Source organism: Lipotes vexillifer, unplaced genomic scaffold (genome assembly GCF_000442215.2).
Source record: "Lipotes vexillifer unplaced genomic scaffold, Lipotes_vexillifer_v1.1 scaffold490, whole genome shotgun sequence".
Lineage (NCBI taxonomy): Eukaryota > Metazoa > Chordata > Mammalia > Artiodactyla > Lipotidae > Lipotes > Lipotes vexillifer.
Window position 1 is genome coordinate 3,028,402 of NW_006796397.1, and position 21,174 is coordinate 3,049,575.

The 21,174-nt window shown below is 41.0% G+C and overlaps 1 protein-coding gene across 1 annotated transcript in view; it reads right to left on the bottom strand.

The window, feature by feature from the left end:
• The window catches only part of TGFBR3 (transforming growth factor beta receptor 3), a 216,109-nt gene that overhangs the window by 194,176 nt on the left and 759 nt on the right, over nt 1-21,174 (bottom strand). The window lies entirely within an intron of this gene.

Here is a 21,174-nt window from a genome sequence, read left to right on the forward strand (position 1 = left end):
AACAACACTAGAAAGTATTATCCCAGAAAAACATTCAACTTGACAATATATGTGTAAATAAAATACTAATACTACATTAGCCATTTTTAACACACAACTTATAAAAACAAAAAAATTTTTAATGAATTATCTTACAGGCAATGCAAGCAACCTCAAAACCTGAATTTTGTCAGATCTGCCCATTTTATCAAAACTGCCATTTTGGAGGAGATCTAGGGGAAGATGGCGGAAGAGCAAGATGCGGAGATCACCTTCCTCCCCACAGATACATCAGAAATACATCTACACGTGGAACAACTCCTACAGAACACCTACTGAACGCTGGCAGAAGACCTCAGACCTCCCAAAAGGCAAGAAACTCCCCACGTACCTGGGTTTGGCAAAGGAAAAAATAAACAGCGACAAAAGAATAGGGACAGGACCTGCACCACTGGGAGGGAGCTGTGAAGGAGGAAAGGTTTCCACACACTAGAAGCCACTTCTTGGGCGGAGACTGAGGGTGGCGGAGGGGGGAGGCTTCGGAGCCGCGGAGGAAAGCGCAGCAACAGGGGTGCGGGCGGGGCAAAGCAGAGAGATTCCCACACAGAGGATTGGTGCAACTAGCACTCACCAGCCAGAGAGGCTTGTCTGCTCACCCGCCGGGGCGGGCGGGGCTGGGAGCTGAGGCTCAGGCTTCGGTCGGAGCACAGGGAGAGGACTGGCAGCGTGAACACAGCCTGAAGGGGTTAGTGCACCACGGCTAGCCGGGAGGGAGTCCAGGGAAAAGTCTGGAACTGCCGAAGAGGCAAGAGACTTTTTCTTCCCTCTTTGTTTCCTGGTGCGCGAGGAGACGGGATGAAGAGAGCTGCTAAAAGGAGCTCCAGAGACGGGCGCGAGCCGCGGCTAACAGCACGGACCCCAGAGACGGGCATGAGACACTAAGGCTGCTGCTGCCGCCACCAAGAAGCCTGTGTGCGAGCACAGGTCACTCTCCACACCTCCCTTCCGGGGAGCCTGTGCAGCCCGCCACTGCCAGGGTCCCAGGATCCAGGGACAACTTCCCCGGGAGAACACACAGTGCACCTCAGGCTGGTGCAAGGTCACGCAGGTCTCTGCTGCTGCAGGCTCGCCCCGCATCCATACCCTCCCTCCCCCTGGCCTCAGTGAGCCAGAGCCCCCGAATCAGCGGCTCCTTTAACCCCATCCTGTCTGAGCGAAGAACAGACGCCCTCCGGCGACCTACATGCAGAGGCGGGGCCAAAGCCAAAGCTGAGTCCCGGGAGCTGTGCGCACAAAGAAGAGAAAGGGAAATATCTCCCAGCAGCCTCAAGAGCAGCGGATTAAATCTCTACAATCAACTTGATGTACCCTGCATCTGTGGAATACCTGAAAAGACAATGAATCATCCCAAATTGAGGAGGTGGACTTTGAGAACAAGATTTATTATTTTTTCCCCTTTTCCTCTTTTTGTGAGTGTGTATGTGTATGCTTCTGTGTGAGATTTTGTCTGTATAACTTTGCTTTCACCATTTGTCCTAGGGTTCTATCTGTCCGTTTTTTTTGTTTTTTGGGTTTTTTTTGGTTTTTTGGGTTTTTTGGGTTTTTTGTTTTTTTGTTTGCTTTTTTAAAAAAATTTTTTCTTAATAATTATTTTTTTAATAACTTTATTTTATTTTACCTTACTTTATTTTATTTTATTTTATCCTCTTTCTTTCTTTCTTTCTACTTTTTCTCCCTTTTATTCTGAGCCGTGTGGATGAAAGGCTCTTGGTACTGCAGCCGGGAGCAAGTGCTGTGCCTTTGACGTGGGAGAGCCAACTTCAGGACACTGGTCCAGAAGAGACCTCCCAGCTCCACGTAATATCAAACGGTGAAAATCTCCCAGAGATCTCCATCTCAACACCAACACCCAGCTTCACTCAACGACCAGCAAGCTACAGTGCTGGAAACCCTATGCCAAACAACTAGCAAGACAGGAACACAACCCCACCCATTAGCAGAGAGGCTGCCTAAAATCATAATAAATCCACAGACACCCCAAAACACACCACCAGACATGGACCTGCCCACCAGAAAGACAAGATCCAGCCTCATCCATCAGAACACAGGCACTAGTCCCCTCCACCAGGAAGCCTTCACAACCCACTGAACCAACTTTAGCCACTGGGGACAGACACCAAAAACAACGGGAACTACAAACCTGCAGCCTGCAAAAAGGAGATCCCAAACACAGTAAGATAAGCAAAATGAGAAGACAGAAAAACACACAGCAGATGAAGGAGCAAGATAAAAACCCACCAGACCTAACAAATGAAGAGGAAATAGGCAGTCTACCTGAAAAATAATTCAGAATAATGATAGTAAAGATGATCCAAAATCTTGGAAATAGAATAGAGACAATGCAAGAAACATTTAACAAGGATCTAGAAGAACTAAAGATGAAACAAGCAACAATGAACAACACAATAAATGAAATTAAAAATACTCTAGAAGGGATCAACAGCAGAATAATTGACGCAGAAGAACGGATAAGTGATCTGGAAGATAAAATAGTGGAAATAACTACTGCAGAGCAGAATAAAGAAAAAAGAATGAAAAGAACTGAGGACAGTCTCAGAGACCTCTGGGACAACATTAAACGAACCAACATTCGAATTATAGGAGTTTCAGAAGAAGAAGAGAAAAAGAAAGGGACTGAGAAAATACTTGAAGAGATTATAGTTGAAAACTTCCCTAATATGGGAAAGGAAATAGTTAATCAAGTCCAGGAAGCACAGAGAGTCCCACACAGGATAAATCCAAGGAGAAACATGCCAAGACACATATTAATCCAACTGTCAAAACTTAAATACAAAGAAAACATACTAAAAGCAGCAAGGGAAAAACAACAAATAACACACAAGGGAATCCCCATAACCATAAGGTTAACAGCTGATCTTTCAGCAGAAACTCTGAAAGCCAGAAGGGAATGGCAGGACATATTTAAAGTGATGAAGGAGAAAAACCTACAACCAAAATTACTTTACCCAGTAAGGATCTCATTCAGATTTGATGGAGAAATTAAAACCTTTACAGACAAGCAAAAGCTGAGAGAGTTCAACACCACCAAACCAGCTTTACAACAAATGCTAAAGGATCTTCTCTAGGAAAGAAACACAAGAGAAGGAAAAGACCTATAATAACAAACCCAAAACAATTAAGAAAATGAGAATAGGAACATACATATCTATAATTACCTTAAATGTAAATGGATTAAATGCTCCCACCAAAAGACACAGACTGGCTGAATGGATACAAAAACTAAGACCCATATATATGCTGTCTACAAAAGACCCACTTCAGACCTAGAGACACATACAGACTGAAAGTGAGGGGATGGAAAAAGATATTCCATGCAAATGGAAACCAAAAGAAAGCTGGAGTAGCAATTCTCATATCAAACAAAATAGACTTTAAAATAAAGACTATTACATGAGACAAAGAAGGACACTACACAATAATCAAGGGATCAATCCAAGAAGAAGATAAAACAATTGTAAATATTTATGCACCCAACATAGGAGCACCTCAATACATAAGGCAAATACTAGCAGCCATAAAAGGGGAAATCGACAGTAACACATTCATAGTAGGGGACTTCAACACCCCACTTTCACCAATGGACAGATCATCCAAAATGAAAATAAATAAGGAAACACAAGCTTTAAATGATACATTAAACAGGATGGACTTAATTGATATTTATAGGACACTCCATCCAAAAACAACAGAATACACATTTTTCTCAAGTGCTCATGGAACATTCTCCAGGATAGATCATATCTTGGGTCACAAATCAAGCCTTGGTAAATTTAAGAAAATTGAAATTATATCAAGTATCTTTTCCGACCACAACGCCATGAGATTAGATATCAATTATAGGAAAAGAGCAGTAAAAAATACAAACACATGGAGGCTAAACAATACACTACTTAGTAACGAAGTGATCACTGAAGAAATCAAAGAGGAAATTAAAAAATACCTAGAAACAAATGACAATGGAGATACAACGACCCAAAACCTATGGGATGCAGCAAAAGCAGTTCTAAGAGGGAAGTTTATAGCAATACAAGCCCACCTTAAGAAGCAGGAAACATCTCGAATAAACAACCTAACCTTGCACCTCAAGCAATTAGAGAAAGAAGAACAAAAAAACCCCAGAGTTAGCAGAAGGAAAGAAATCATAAAAATCAGATCAGAAATAAATGAAAAAGAAATGAAGGAAACAATAGCAAAGATCAATAAAACTAAAAGCTGGTTCTTTGAGAAGATTAACAAAATTGATAAACCATTAGCCAGACTCATCAAGAAAATAAGGGAGAAGACTCAAATCAATAGAATCAGAAATGAAAAAGGAGAAGTAACAACTGACACTGCAGAAATACAAAAAATCATGAGGGATTACTACAAGCAACTCTATGCCAATAAAATGGACAATCTGGAAGAAATGGACAAATTCTTAGAAATGCACAAACTGCCAAGACTGAATCAGGAAGAAATAGAAAATATGAACAGACCAATCACAAACACTGAAATTGAAACTGTGATTAAAAATCTTCCAACAAACAAAACCTCAGGACCAGATGGCTTCACAGGTGAATTCTATCAAACATTTAGAGAACAGCTAACACCTATCCTTCTCAAACTCTTCCAAAATATAGCAGAGGGAGGAACACTCCCAAACTCATTCTATGAGGCCACCGTCACCCTGATACCAAAACCAGACAAGGATGTCACAAAGAAAGAAAACTACAGGCCAATATCACTGAAGAACATAGATGCAAAAATCCTCAACAAAATACTAGCAAACACAGGCTTCCCTGGTGGCGCAGTGGTTCAGAGTCCACTTGCTGATGCAGGGGATACGGGTTCATGCCCCGGTCTGGGAAGATCCCACATGCCGTGGAGCGGCTGGGCCCATGAGCCATGGCCACTGAGCCTGTGCGTCCAGAGCCTGTGATCTGCAACGGGAGCGGCCACAACAGTGAGAGGCCCGCGTATCACACACACAAAAAAAATACTAGCAAACAGAATCCAACAGCACATTAAAAGGATCACACACCATGATCAAATGGGGTTTATTCCAGGAATGCAAGAAATCTTCAATATATGCAAATAAATCAATGTGATATACCATATTAACAAAGTGAAGAAGAAAACACATATGACCATCTCAATAGATGCAGAAAAAGCTTTAGACAAAATTCAACACCCATTTATGATAAAAACCCTCCAGAAAGTAGACATAGAGGGAACTTTCCTCAACATATTAAAGGCCATTATGACAAACCCACAGCCAACATCATTCTCAATGGTGAAAAACTGAAAGCATTTCCACTAAGATCAGGAACAAGACAAGGTTGCCCACGCTCACCACTCTTATTCAACATAGTTTTGGAAGTTTTAGCCACAGCAATCAGAGAAGAAAAGGAAATAAAAGGAATCCAAACCAGAAAAGAAGAAGTAAAGCTGTCACTGTTTGCAGATGACATGATACTATACATAGAGAATCCTAAAGATGCTACCAGAAAACTACTAGAGCTAATCAATGAAGTTGGTAAAGTAGCAGGATACAAAATTAATGCACAGAAATCTCTGGCATTCCTATACACTAATGATGAAAAATCTGAAAGTGAAATCAAGAAAACACTCCCATTTACCATTGCAACAAAAAGAATAAAATATCTAGGAATAAACCTACCTAAGGAGACAAAAGACCTGTATGCAGAAAATTATAAGACACTGATGAAAGAAATTAAAGATGATACAAACAGATGGAGAGATATACCATGTTCTTGGATTGGAAGAATCAACATTGTGAAAATGACTCTACTACCCAAAGCAATCTATAGATTCAATGCAATCCCTATCAAACTACCACTGGCATTTTTCACAGAACTAGAACAAAAAATTTCACAATTTGTATGGAAACACAAAAGACCCCGAATAGCCAAAGCAATCTTGAGAACAAAAAATGGAGCTGGAGGAATCAGGCTGCCTGACTTCAGACTATACTACAAAGCTACAGTAATCAAGACAGTATGGTACTGGCACAAAAACAGAAAGATAGATCAATGGAATAGGATAGAAAGCCCAGAGATAAACCCATGCACATATGGTCACCTTATCTTTGATAAAGGTGGCAGGAATGTACAGTGGAGAAAGGACAGCCTCTTCAATAAGTGGTGCTGGGAAAACTGGACAGGTACATGTAAAAGTATGAGATTAGATCACTCCCTAACACCATACACAAAAATAAGCTCAAAATGGATTAAAGACCTAAATGTAAGGCCAGAAACTATCAAACTCTTAGAGGAAAATATAGGCAGAACACTCTATGATATAAATCACAGCAAGATCCTTTTTGACCCACCTCCTAGAGAAATTGAAATAAAATCAAAAATAAACAAATGGGACCTAATGAAACTGCAATGCTTCTGCACAGCAAAGGAAACCATAAACAAGACCAAAAGACAACCCTCAGAATGGGAGAAAATATTTGCAAATGAAGCAACTGACAAAGGATTAATCTCCAAAATCTACAAGCAGCTCATGCAGCTCAATAACAAAAAAACAACCCAATCCAAAAATGGGCAGAAGACCTAAATAGACATTTCTCCAAAGAAGATATACAGACTGCCAACAAACACATGAAAGAATGCTCAACATCATTAATCATTAGAGAAATGCAAATCAAAACTACAATAAGGTATCATCTCACACCAATCAGAATGGCCATCATCAAAAAATCTATAAACAATAAATGCTGGAGAGGGTGTGGAGAAAAGGGAACCCTCTTGCACTGCTGGTGGGAATGTAAACTGATACAGCCACTGTGGAGAACAGTATGGAGGTTCCTTAAAAAACTACAAATAGCACTACCATATGACCCAGCAATCCCACTACTTGGCATATACCCTGAGAAAACCATAATTCAAAAAGAGTCATGTACCAAAATGTTCATTGCAGCTCTATTTACAATAGCCCGGAGATGGAAACAACCTAAGTGTCCATCATCGGATGAATGGATAAAGAAGATGTGGCACATATATACAATGGAATATTACTCAGCCATAAAAAGAAACGAAATTCAGCTATTTGTAATGAGGTGGATGGACGTAGAGTCTGTCATACAGAGTGAAGTAAGTTGGAAAGAGAAAGACAAATACCGTATGCTAACACATATATATGGAATTTAAGAAAAAAAAATGTCATGAAGAACCTAGGGGTAAGACGGGAATAAAGACACAGACCTACTAGAGAATGGACTTGAGGATATGGGGAGGGGGAAGGATAAGCTTGACAAAGTGAGAGAGTGGCATGGACATATATACACTACCAAACGTAAAATAGATAGCTGGTGGGAAGCAGCCGCATAGCACAGGGAGATCAGCTCGGTGCTTTGTGACCACCTAGAGGGGTGGGATCGGGAGGGTGGGAGGGAGGGAGACACAAGAGGGAAGAGATATGGGAACATATGTATATGTATAACTGATTCACTTTGTTATAAAGCAGAAACTAACACACCATTGTGAAGCAATTATACTCCAATAAAGATGTAAAATAAAATAAAATAAAACTGCCATTTTTATTCCACTCCTCCAACTCCACGAAATCTATTCGTTTCCCTCACCTCATTCCAAAGGCCACTTCTGATCAATCCCAGCCCACTGTAAACACTGTCTCCTTAACATCTTGCTTATGATTTGTTCCATGTTATCTTCTGCTCAGAGCCGAGTCAGAATGTTAGAAAAAGATAACATGTACTCCAAGCCTTTAATTTTGCAGATTAGCAAACCAAGAATTAGAAAGGCTCGATGATTGGTCCACTGATACACAACTTGTAAGTAGCACAGCCAAGACTTATCCACAGGCCGCTTTGTAATTATTCTGTGGTCATTCCCGTGTTTCTACAACATTCGCCTTCCGATTAGAGGCTAACACCCTGCTTTCTTCTTCTGACCTCACAAAACATCTCAGTTAACATCTACTGAACACCTGCACTGTTTTTCACAATTTCTCATTTCAACCTCTCAACAACCCAAGGAGACAGATGTCCTTAACTCCACTTTATAGTGAGAAAAGTGAGGCTTAAGATGCTAAACCACCCCCAAGGTCACCACCTAATAATTCCTGGCACCAGGATTTGAGCCCAGGTCTCTCTGATTCCACAGGCTATGCTCTTAACCACTACAAACAGGAGCTCCTCCACTATGGACACCAACCAGACCCTGCAGAGACATTCACTTTCTGATAGGGGCAGTCTGACTAGATCTGACATACAGGATAAGTTATTTTGTTTTGAAGCCATGGAAGCAAGGCTCAATCAGCAGTTTTATTTTTATTTATTTATTTTTTTTTGCGGTACGCGGGCCTCTCACTGCTGTGGCCTCTCCCGTTGCGGAGCAGACGCACAGGCTCAGCGACCATGGCTCACGGGCCCAGCCGCTCCGCAGCATGTGGGATCCTCCCGGACCGGGGCACGAACCCGCGTCCCCCGCATCGGCAGGTGGACTCTCAACCACTGCGCCACCAGGGAAGCCCAGCAGTTTTATTTTACTTCATTCATTCATTATTTATTAGCACCTACCATGTGCCAGGCACTGTTCAGAGAGCTGGGGACACAGCAGTGAACTAAACATGACACTGTTTTCATGGAGTTTACCTTCTAATGAGAGACAGACAATATATGATGTGTCAAATGGCGGTAAATCCTGTGAAGGAAAAATAAAGCAGGTTAAAGAGAAAGAATGATGAGAGGAGAAATGTTAGTTTAGATAGGGTGGTCAGGGAACGTGTGATATTGTGATTTATAAGAAATATGTAATTGGTCTTCATCCTGTTTCTGGCACAAAGCTCTTAAAACCTTTGGAATTTCCTAAGTGACAAGAGAGAGAAAGGTGTCTTTTGTTATGTTAATGAGGTCAGTTTTAGACCCCCACCTAAAGATGGGGGGGGGCTGGCTGTCAGGAGAACTAACCATGTGATTAGAGGATCGGAAATTTCAGTCCCACCCCCTACCCCTACCCATCCTCGGGAGATCACCAGTGGCCAATGGTTTGATCAATTGAGCCTACGTGAAGAAGCTTCCATAAGAACCCAAAAGGACAAGGTCCAGAGAGCTTCTGGTTGGTGAACACATGGAGGTGCTGGGAGAGTGGGGCACCTGGACAGGGCATGGAAGCTCTGCGCCCCTTTCCCACATACTTTGCCCTATGTCTCTGTTTCATCTGGCTGTTCCTGACTTACATCCTTTTATAATAAAGTGGTGATCTAATAAGTAAAATGTTTCTCTGAGTTATGTGAGCTGCTCTTAGCAAACTAATGAAATCCAAGGTGGGGTCATGGGAATCTCTGATTTATAGCCAGCCTTGTCAGAAGTACAGGTAACAATGTGGACCTGCGACTGGGACTGGTGTCTGAAGTCCAAGGAGGAGGTCCTGGGAACCTCCAATCTGCAGCCAGTGGGTCAAAATCCCAGGTAATAACCTGGGCTTTTGACTGGTGAATGAAGTGGACAGTGGTCTTTGAGTCCTTAACCTGTGGAAGATGATGCTATCTCTGGGTGGATAGTAGGTAGTGTCAGAGCTGAGCTGAATTCTTAGACACCCTTCCAGTGCCTGAGAATTGCTTGGTGGTGTGGAGGGAACACACTACCCCAAAGTGGGATCGGTGACCAGAACCCTTTTTAGAAGGACTCTCAGATAAGGTGACATTTGAGCACAGTGATGAGAGGCAGAGCTATGAATATCTGAAGGAAAAGCATGCAAGGCAGTGGGGATAGCAAGTGCAAAGGCCCTGCACTGACAGCATGCTTGGTGTGTTCTGGGAGCAGACTACAGTATAACATAGTGGAAAGGGTGGGGACCCAGCCTACCTGGGTTCAAACCTCTGCCCTGCCTCTTTCCAGTGGTGTAACTGTGGGCAACTCAATAAACACCTCCATGCCTCGTCTATAAAGTAGAGATAATGGTTCTATTTCCCTAATGGGGTTGTTATGAGGATTAAGTAAGTTAATAACATATAAAGCACTTAATACGTCATATGTTCTTAGGGTTCAGGAAATGGTAGCTTTGATTTTTACCTAGGTCATTGACAACAGCTCCATTCAAGACAATTTACTTTCAATTTGATGGTTTTGAATCCCAGGGTTAAATTATGCTGCAGTTTTGTACATGGCCAATAACGTCCTACTAAGCCTTTGACTTCCTTGGCTGGGCTTCCTGTCCTGATGAGGAGGGCTCTGTAGGAACCATACTGATGTTAGCACGAAAACAGAGGGGGGCAAATGCCTCTACCATCACTGTTACACTAACATAAATGAGTTCTACACCCAACCTAACCCCCACCCGCAAGAACTGGATGCTTCCTCAGAAGTATAATTTACCACCCCTTGGATTTAAGTCATTGGTTTCAAAGGACCAGATCCCCACCAGCACCACTGAGAGAAGCAAGTGGTAGTTGCTTTTTTTTTTTTCTTTTTGGCCGCACCTCATGGCATGTGGAACTTCCCCAACCAGGAATGGAACCCATGCCCCCTGCAGTGGAAGCGTGGAGGTCTTAGCCACTGGACCACCAGGGAAGTCCACAAGTGGTAATTTCAACTGCTGTCTTGAAAAGGGTTAAAAACCTCTCTGCAAAATTAAGACAGTAATTTAATTTTTAAAAAATCCTTTCTCCAATGTCCTTTTTGTCTAAACTAAACATTTCTTTTCAAAGAAATAGGAACATCAAAGCAAAACTTAAGAGTCTGGCCTGGCAGTCTCCAGACTGTTCCTTAGAGCACAGCCCCAAAGCAACTCTAGAAGGTCCAGTGAGCAGCCCTGTAGATGGGCCCAGAGCCAAGGGAAGATGTCAGGGCCACAAGGAAATTCTGCTCCTCTGCCCCATAACCTCTCCCCCAGCTCTTTTCTTTAATGCTGTGTTTACTTTTCATCCTTGCAGTCTGATGGGTTAAAGTGCAAACCACAGGCAGAGAGAAACCACAGCAAGCCCTAGCCTTTTAGAGGTAAAATGGGAGTCTTCCCAAACCACTTTTAAGGCTGAGGAGAACCCATGGTTGCTGCTTCAAGTCAGACAATTAAAGATCAAGTCAGACAATTAAAGAGGTCAGTGTTTTAGTCTGACTGGTCTAGAATGAGGCTTTTTACAAATCAGATTCTCCTTCTACACATATCTGATGGTTTTCCCTTTTTAATGCCATAAATGTACATTTAACTGGATTTATAAGAAATCCACAAATCTTGCTTCTTCTCATTTATTTATTCATCCAACAATATTTATCTAGTGCCTGCTCAGTCAGTGCAGGACTCTTCTAGGTGTGAGGATTCAACAGGGAATAAAACATATAAAAATCCCTGCCCTTGTGGAGCTTACATTCTAGTCAGGGGAGACCGACTATAAACAAGATATATAATTATACGTGAGGCAGAGATAAATGCTAAGAAAACAAATAAAGCAGAGAAGAGAGAAAGGAAGTATTTGGGAGTCTGGTTTTTTTTTGCTTATTTTGTGTTGAGTAAGGACCTACAAGAAATGAGCTCTGTAGAAAACCATAATTCAAAAAGACACATGCACCCCAATGTTCACTGCAGCACTGTTTACAATAGCCAGGACATGGAAGCAACCTAAAAGCCCATCGACAGATGAATGGATAAAGAAGATGTGGTACGTACATACAATGGAATATTACTCAGCCATAAAAAGGAACGAAACTGGGTCATTTCTAGAAACGTGGATGGATCTAGAGACTGTCATACAGAGTGAAGTAAATCAGAAAGAGAAAAACAAATATCATATATTAATGCATATATGTGGAACCTAGAAAAATGGTACAGATGAACCAGTTTTCAGGACAGAAATTGAGACACAGATGTAGAGAACAAACATATGGACACCAAGGGGGGAAAGCGGCGGGGGGTGGGAGTGGTGGTGGTGTGATGAATTGGGAGATTGGGATTGACACGTATACACTGATGTGTATAAAATGGATGACTAATAAGAACCTGCTGTATAAAAAAATAAATAAAATTCAATTCAAAAAAAAAGAAATGAGCTCTGTAGATATTTGGGAGAAAAACATTCCAAGCAAAGGAAACAGCACATGCAAAGGCCCTGAGACAGAGTGTGTCTAGTATGAGGAAGGTAAAGCAGGTCAAGCAGCTGGAGCAGAGTAAACAAGCCAGAAAGCAGAGAAGTGAGGTCAAAGAGGTAAGAGGCAAGGGAGTTACCAGCTGATTGTATAGGGCTTTATGGATCATTATAAGGATTTGGGTTTTTACCCTGAGAAAGGCAGGAACAAGAGAGTGTTTTAATCAGAGGAATAACAGCATCTGAGTTAGGTTTTAACAGGGCCATTCTGGCTACTGGGTGGAGAATACTGCAGTGGGGCAGAGAAAAGCATTACTCCCAGCTGTGCAGTCTTGGGCAGACCACCTAACCTCTCTGTACCTGGTTGTCCTCCTCTTTAGAGGGACCTGAAGAGAATTATTTCTAAGCCCCAATCTAATGCTAAACTCTATGATTCTGAGGTGATTATTTCCTTTGTCTTTTCTACAAAAAGTTATAATTTATATCAGCTGTAAACTTGATCCTCCCCCCAAGCTTTAACAGAAATGGAACCAAGTTGAAGAATTCAATTTGACAACATGTATGTCATGCCCATGCCACACACCTAGGATACAAAGATAGTAAGACTCAATCCTGCTCTAGAAGTCTACAATCTGGCAGAAGACGAAAGTAAGTTCTCATGAGGCAGCAGGAGAAACGCTGCAAGAGAAATACAGGGAGGAAGCAACCAATCACCTGCCAGGGAAGAGCCATGTGAAGCTTCACCAGAAAAACTGACCATGGAGATAGCCTGGATGAGTAAGCAGGGGGCCACAAGGAAGGAGGGAGAGGGGATGCTAGAGAAGGGACCAGTACTAAAGAAACAGGGCATGAGAGCACAGAGCATGCTCTGAAAACCATAAGGAGTCTGGTATGAGCACAGTGAGGTTCACAAAAGAAGTGAAGGAATGATGGCTGAAAAAGTAGGCTGAGCTACATTGTAAATAACCAGATATCCCATGCCAAGGATAATGGAACAGCAGACACTTTTAAAACGTAAGAAAGGAAAACACAGATCTGTATTTTAGAAGGTACCAATCATAATGGATGAACAATCTGAGATAGAGATGATGAAGCCTGGAAAACCAACTGGAATACGTCTGCAATAGTCCAGGTGAGATGATGATTTGGAAATGGAGAAGAAAATGTCAATTGCAGGGTTTGACCTACAGGCCAATTTTGCCAATTCCTACTCTAGAGCTAAGATTGGTGTTTACATGTTAAAATGATGGAGAAAAATCAAAGGAATAATAATATGTCATGATAAGTTGAAAATTATAGGAAATTCTAATTTCTGTGTCCATAAATAAAGTTTCCTGGAACTCGGGGGAAAAAAGAAAATGCCAGTTGAGATCTGCTAAAGGTAAGACACGATGGGATTCGCGGGATTCACGGGATTCAGCTGGGGCAAGTAAGCAAAAGGAAACTGAGTATGCCTGAGGCTCCTAGCTTGATAACTGGTGCCACTTACTGACAGGGGAAATAAAGGAGTTGAGACTGGGGACCACAGAGAAATTGTATGTCGGGTTTGGGACTTAGTTCTAGCAGTAAAACCTACAGAATAGCCAGGTAGCTGCTGGAAATAGGGTATAGCATATAAAACTGGGAGTTATTGGCATAGACGCGGCCACTGAAGCATGGAAACATGAGCCACTGAACAACCGAAGAGAGAAGGGAAAGGGCAGATGCAAGCTGGAGAACGCCGACCCGCACGGAGCAAGCACTGAGAAGGAAAACTGAAGACAGATCGGCCAGGAAATGGGGAAAACCAGGACAAGTAGTTCCGGGAAACCAAGGTAATAAAACGTGGGGGAGAGTAAAGCAGCAGATGCACCAAAGAGAGGACAATGAAGATGCTGACTGAATACAAGCACGGAATTTTGCACTTCGCACCTTTTCTGGCGCCCGCCCATCATGGGTCACGGTGCAGTGGGCGTGGGAGCCTGACTGCCGCAGGCCGAGTTGTTAACCCGAGGTGAGAAGAAAAGAGCCAGTAGCTGCACACCACTGGCCCCGACGGACTACGTTGTTATCAAAGATTCTGTACCATCAGGAAAGTTTTATTCAGCACTCTGGAGGTGTAAGGTGTGAGAAACAGGAACTAGGATCTGTTGGTGGTGATCTTCTGGCAGTAGAAAGGAGATTTCTTAGTTAACACCTGCGTCTCACGGGACCACTAATCCTGAAACTAGCAGCAGGCTTTATTTAAGAAAGGCCAGTTGCTTCAAGTGCTGAGGACAATATCTTCACCCACACATCATCCAACTCCCAGTTAGGCTTCTCACCTCTGATTCTTCTCACACTAGCATCGCTAGTCTTTCTCCCAGAGCAGAGTAAGGCTAATCCACAGGGACTACATCTCCGTTCAAAGCATAGTATAAAGTATAACAAAAAACCATAGCATCAACTACCTGGTATGATGCTGGAACCATAACCTGGCACCATTCAGACAGGAAAAGGCTTTACCAGTAATACCAGCTGGGTCCCAAAACACTGAGACCAAGCCCCCCAGTCTCAGCAGAAGCTGCCTAACTGCTCTTCTGTTTTCTCTCTGAAAAACAAAAAGGAGCTGAAGGAGGAAGAGTCTTTAATCCTAAAATTATTCTTAATTTCCAATATAGAATGCTTGAAAAGCATTTGGAAACCAACAGAATAGCTAGCAGATTTTTTTTAAATGTGCATCTATGGTCCTTTCTCCTTTACCCTCTGAAAAAAAGCAACCCAACCCCCAAATGATCATTTTTCTTGGCCTAATTTCCCTATTTTTGTGATTTATAATTGGAAACAGGCTGTTTTTTCCTGGCTTCAGAGAACAGGATCCTCAGAGCTAAAAGAGTTGCCAACTACAGAACTTCAACCTTAGCAAAATTTCTTTTGCAAATCTCTTACCTGTATAACTACTTGAAATATATATTAATTCCAAAGAAAACATTTACATGCTTATTATTATGCAAAAGTGAATTTTCTCCTAATAAATTTGACACTCCCCTCTCTCTCCTAGCCTCCCTACTCAGTTAAGCTAAGTGGGACCCTGCTGTGTGTTCAGTTATCTCCCATTTGAACATTACCAAAGCCTTACCCAACAACATATCTATATACGATACTTTCTGGAAGTGGGTTTTTTTTGGTTTTTTTGTTTGTTTGTTTTTATTTAGTAGAACTGCATCTACATGAAACCTCCCTGTTTGCCCACACTGAATGAAATTAAAACCTTGAATATCATAGAGAGCAGCCAGCCACTCTAATAATGAAATAAAGATGCCTCAAACTGAAAAAGGCATAAGTACCAAAAAAAAAAAAGAAATGTATCAAGTAGGTCATCCTTCCCCTGGCTCCTGTGTCAAAAACATGATGTATCCAATGGCTGCACAGTATTGTAATGGATAAGTATGATGGACTCAAAACAAAAACGCAGGTGCTACATATTTTTTCATGATTCACATGGTATATTATGAATACACAAGTAACTATCTCTATAAAGACACAAAAATAAGAAAACTATGAGGAATGTCTGCTCAGAAAGGCTCTGTCAAAAAGAGATAGACCAGCAATAGTAAACATGCCCATTTAGAAGATCAGAAACTTCTCCCACACACATAGGGAAGACCTTACACTGCAGTGATGCAAAATGTATGTAATGAGTCAATGGTGCTTTCCCTCGAAGTTGAATTTCATGTGCCAGCCAATTGCACAAAGTAGAATATAACAAAATGAGACGTTTTTTCTTTATGGACACTTAGAAGGAGAGTTTTGTGTTTGAGTATGTTTTGTTTTAAAGAATAAAAAAAACAGAAAAGAGATAAAACAACACAGGGAGTATCACACAAAAGTACTTAGGGCACCACATGAACACAGGGTTTTGAGACGGGAATCTAAGTATTTCACCCCAAATAACCTTCCAAGTATTAAAAAAAAAAAGCAACATTCTGCTCCAGCAATCATCATGCAGTTAATTATGAAATGAAATTTGCAAACAGCCACCAGTGTATTTTTGCATCCAATGACCAATTTCATATGTCAAAACACATAAATTACTAAAAATGCTAACTGAATTATACTCCCAAAAGGGAATCTTTTCACACACCAAATGAAATTAAGTATTCATCAAGTTTCCATTAATAAAATAGTATAATAAGAATTTTAAAAAAGAACTCCAAAGTTCTGCTAGACCCTCCACCTGGTCCACTTGGTGTTCTTACCCATCACTGGTGGTTAGTCATCATGCCTGTAAACTCCAGAGCTTCTCCCAGGGCAATCTGATCACAGGAAAACTCAAGGACTAGGATCTGTAAAGACTATTTTCTAAAGATCATTTTTTTTCAAGGACTAAATCGACTTGAATGTGTTTTTACAAATGGTCCATCTGCAAATTCAAACAAAAACCTGACCTTCAGCATGTACCAGAAAAATGAATTATGTGCTTGGAAGGACATAACAAACAGCACCCAATTCTTCCTTCTTCTGCAAACAGCACCGAATTCTTAAGTCCCTTTTCTCCCAGAGCCCAGTGTCCTAGAGGTAGGGAACGTATATGCTTCTGGATTACCATCCTTTTCCTTAAAGTGAAGACAGAGAGGGAAAGTATATGCTTCTGGATTACCATCCTTTTCCTTAAAGTGAAGACAGAGCTAACACTTCAGACTTGATTCTAAATTATTACTGTGGCAACAATTTAACATTAAATCCTAAAAATGAACTTTTATATCACTCTGAGTCCTCTTCCCACACTTCAAGCTTTCAGCATTAAAGGAATTACCAGCACTAACAACAGACTTTAATCTTTTTTTCCTTATAATTATCTTAAACAGGAGATATCAGGATAGCCTAAGGGTGTGCTTCTGGAGCCCATGTTTCAGACCTTCAGGGATAATCTCAATTTTAAATATGGTCTCCATCCCTTATACCCCTACTTGTCAGCCTATTAAGTCTTGCTGTTTGGCCTGGAAAACTGAAGAATAAAACAAGTAAAATAAGGTCCAAATAAGAGGGGCCTCAACACAGAAATTTTATGAATGTTGCTTCAGACATTAAATACTGCACATATCTTGGTTGAGAAATAAAAATTTCTCCCTAAGAGAAGGAAGAATGCTCAGAAATCTGTGCTAAATCTTAAAACTTTGCAGAGAAAATAAATCTCAATGTCAGTTAACAAACAAATGTGCTATTTCAAAAGATATAAAAGAAATCTAGAAGTGGACAGAGACCAGGAAACGGACCCAAATCCTTTTTTGTAAGGCACTTCCAAGCTGCGTTGATTTATTTCTGCTTTACTAGAAACCAAACAAATTAGCAAAAGCTTGTGTTTTATGAAATGCTACAAAAAGACAATGCTATCATTCCAAGTGTTACTCTGAAGATGTGGAACCAGAGAAATTACTGCCATGAATCGTGGTGCAGTAATTTTCTTCCAAAGCCACAAATGCCTTAGATTCACTCTTTTATATTCCAAACTATCCATGTTCCTAAAGGCAATATAAGATTGCTTTTAAGTTAAAGACCCTTAAAAACATTATCTAACTTGAGTCATACAAAGTTCAAAAAGTAGTTAACATTTTTTAAGTTTCAAAATTTCAAAAGAAGTTGAAAAACATAAGAAAAACACTCCAGTGGACAGACTGAAACAGTGATAAAATCATTTTCAAAATAACTGTTGAGTAAAAAAAAAAGAAAAGAAAAAAATGAAGACTGTCCTCATTAACTAATGAACCTGACGATTATAATTAGTTTTTGTCCAATAGCAATGAAAGAAGAAAAAAATACATTTTCAAAATGGATTATCAAGAACAGGGGTAATTTTAAATGACCACAGAGCAAATTCATCCAGGAAAAATATTACAGCAATGTTAACTGTTAGCAGTCATCCTCTAAATTTTAACGGTTCTGTCTGTTAAGCTTAAGATGTAAAGTCAGGAATTTCCACAAATTTATGATCCCAAGAAATTGGTCATCACTTAGGTACTACAGAAGTCAGCACAGATCACCTTCTTAGTACTCAAAGGACATTTGAGTTCCCTAGGCACTTAGGCCCAGAGCAGGCCCTCAGAAAAACAAGAGTCACCTGACTTTTACAAGATACAATCAAGTTTGCATGCAAAAAAGAAAGATTAATTCCTTTGAGTCTTCAAAAGAATGGAACAATAGTTCTCTTTAAGCAAAAAATTTTGTCAATGTGTATAAGCTTTCCTAAGCCCTAGGAAGCCTTAAGGCCTCCTGCTATCAGAGGACTGAAAGTGGATAGTTAATTCGCCAAACTCCAACACCAGGAACCTTAAGCCTATTAGGGAGTTGGGGCCTGATAAATGTTTGCTGAATAAGTAAACTAGATGAGACCCTGGAAAACTAAATTAGACTCTAAACAAAATGCTACTTTGAAGTGTAACTGCAATGCTGAGATTTAGAAAGAAAGAACTAAATTTGAAAGGTATTTTAAAATAGGATCTACATGCTTCCCTGGTGGCGCAATGGTTAGGAATCCACCTGCCAATGCAAGGGACACGGGTTCGAGCCCTGGTCTGGGAGGATCCCACATGCTGCGGAGCAACTAAGCTCGTGCGCCACAACTACTGAGGCTGCGCTCTAGAGCCCGTGCTCCTCAACAGGAGTAGCCACCGCAGTGAGAAGCCCGCGCACCGCAACAAAGACCCAACGCAGCCATAAATAAATAAATAAATAAAAGGGAACGAATTATAAAAAATAAAATAGGGCTTCCCTGATGGCGCAGTGGTTCAGAGTCCGCCTGCCGATGCAGGGTACACGGGTTCGTGCCCCGGTCCGGGAAGATCCCACATGCCGCGGAGCGGCTGGGCCCACGAGCCATGGCCGCTGAACCTGCGCGTCCGGAGCCTGTGCTCTGCAACGGGAGAGGCCACAACAGTGAGAGGCCCGTGTACCGCAAAAAAATAAATAAATAAAAATAAAAAATAAAAGTAGGATCCACCTGACCCCTAACTTGGTAAATAAAGTTAAGTCCCTACTACCTGATACTCAAGAAACAAGAAAGGAAACTGGCCTACAAAATTCAGACAAAGATTCAAAACCTTTTTTAAAAGTCAGTTTAACTGTTTTTGCAAGCATGTTAATTCCTAAATATGGTTTATATATTTATCTATAGACACACTGCATCTATACTAAACAAATATACTTCTGAACTATTGCCATACTAAAATACAAGCCTCTGAAAAATGCACTTGAATAGAAATGCTGTTACTCAGCATAACAATCCCTTATTGTCTTGCACTGAGATGTTAATGAAAAATGATAATGACAGGATTGTGAGTACACCAACCTCCCTGAGAACAATTTCACTATATCCAGTTTTCTACTAAAGACAAATGAGCATCATTACAAAAGGATTCACAATGGATCTCTCCAGACTCCCAGTTCTCCTAGATAATCTGAAATATCATTCAAAGTACACAAAATTATTTTACATATGCCTCTTAAGGAAAACAAATGGCAATAAACTGTGTGTGTACTTAATATATCTGTCTGGACACCAGAGAGTTCTTGACATATATCCAACATGTAGGCCCTGTCGTCAAAGTCATTCTTAACAGTAATCAGTTGAAATTAAACCCAGTTCTCCATAGTCAACTCGGAAGGCAACTTGGTTATTTTGCTAGATAAAGTCACACATTGTCCATTCCTGAAATGTATGTTTAATACTCTAAAAGCTGGTTTAGATGCCTAACGGGACATCAATACATAGTGTGTTATGCTCCCCCTATTGGTTAATATTCAACATAACAATGAATTCCCCAGGGGTTGCCTTTGAAGTGCTGGGGTTCAAAAGTAAGTTGGTGATTTTTATGTTTAAAAACAAGAGCTGGATCAACAGTTGTTAAGCAAAGCTGCCATGTAATGGTCAGATTCCATCAAAACAGGAACAATTAAAGTTGACAAATGACAAACTGAAGAGCTGAAAACATGCTGAAGCCTTGAAACACTAAACAATGCAGAATTAAAGCCAAAAGCAGAGAACATCAAGAAACAGAGCAACATCCTTTAGCTGACACAATGGCATGAAATCAATTTCATTTTAATAGCCCTTAAGGGGGTAAGAATTATTTCCCTGCCTCCTGTGCCAACCCCAAGCTGTTTCCTAAGGAAGCCATGTAACACTGACCAATGATGTCCGGAGAATTAATAAAAGAAATGAAGATTAAAGATCCGAACTAATTAATACAAATCAGAGTTCTATGTATAATTACTTGGAGTCAGTTTCAGAGGAGTGGTAATTTGGCGCCTCCCTGGGCAGATCACCTAAATTAATCACAGATACCTGATTTGTGTTTCAGGAGATTTGTGTTCGACTCAAATGGGAAGCTGAAGGATGGGAGAAGACGCCTGGACTCCCTGCACACAAATCTGACTGCACTTGCTGCTCTCTGCTAAGTGACTAAGCTAGCCCTGGAGTCAGACAGAACAGTTGTGTAATAGCTTGGGCAAGGAACTAACCTCTAGTGTCTTACCTGTAAAATAGGGCTATTAATAGTGTTTTTCCCAGAGGGTTGGTGTAACGATTAAGTGCCCTAAGTATTAGGAGAGTGTCTGGCACAGAGTTTGAGCCCAATAAACGTGAGCTATTATTATTACCGGAAATTAATAGCTAATTTCACACTGAGTACCTGTTTGCAATCTAAAGTACCATTTCAGAAAAATTAAAAGGTCTTGACATGTGCTTTGCTACTTGTAGAGACTTCTCTCCTCCCAAACCACTTGCTTACTTCTCTTGGAAGTGATGCGGAGTTCGGAAAAAGCCTGGTTCCCTATATCTCAGTCTGTCATTCCTACCATCCCGTACCCTCCCTGCTCTTCTCCGTCCCCACTGGGCTCAGGACAAGCACCGCTAATAGCCATGCAGAGCTTGCCTGGCGCCGGGCACTGCTCTAGTACTTTATATATTTTAAATCATTCAATCCTCACAGTAACCTTATGAGGCCAAATACTGTTATTATTCCCATTTCACAGCTAAGAGAAATTCCCATTTCTCTCAGCTCTTTTTGTAGGCACATTAAGTTCTACTCTGTCAAGGTAATTCAAGCTTGA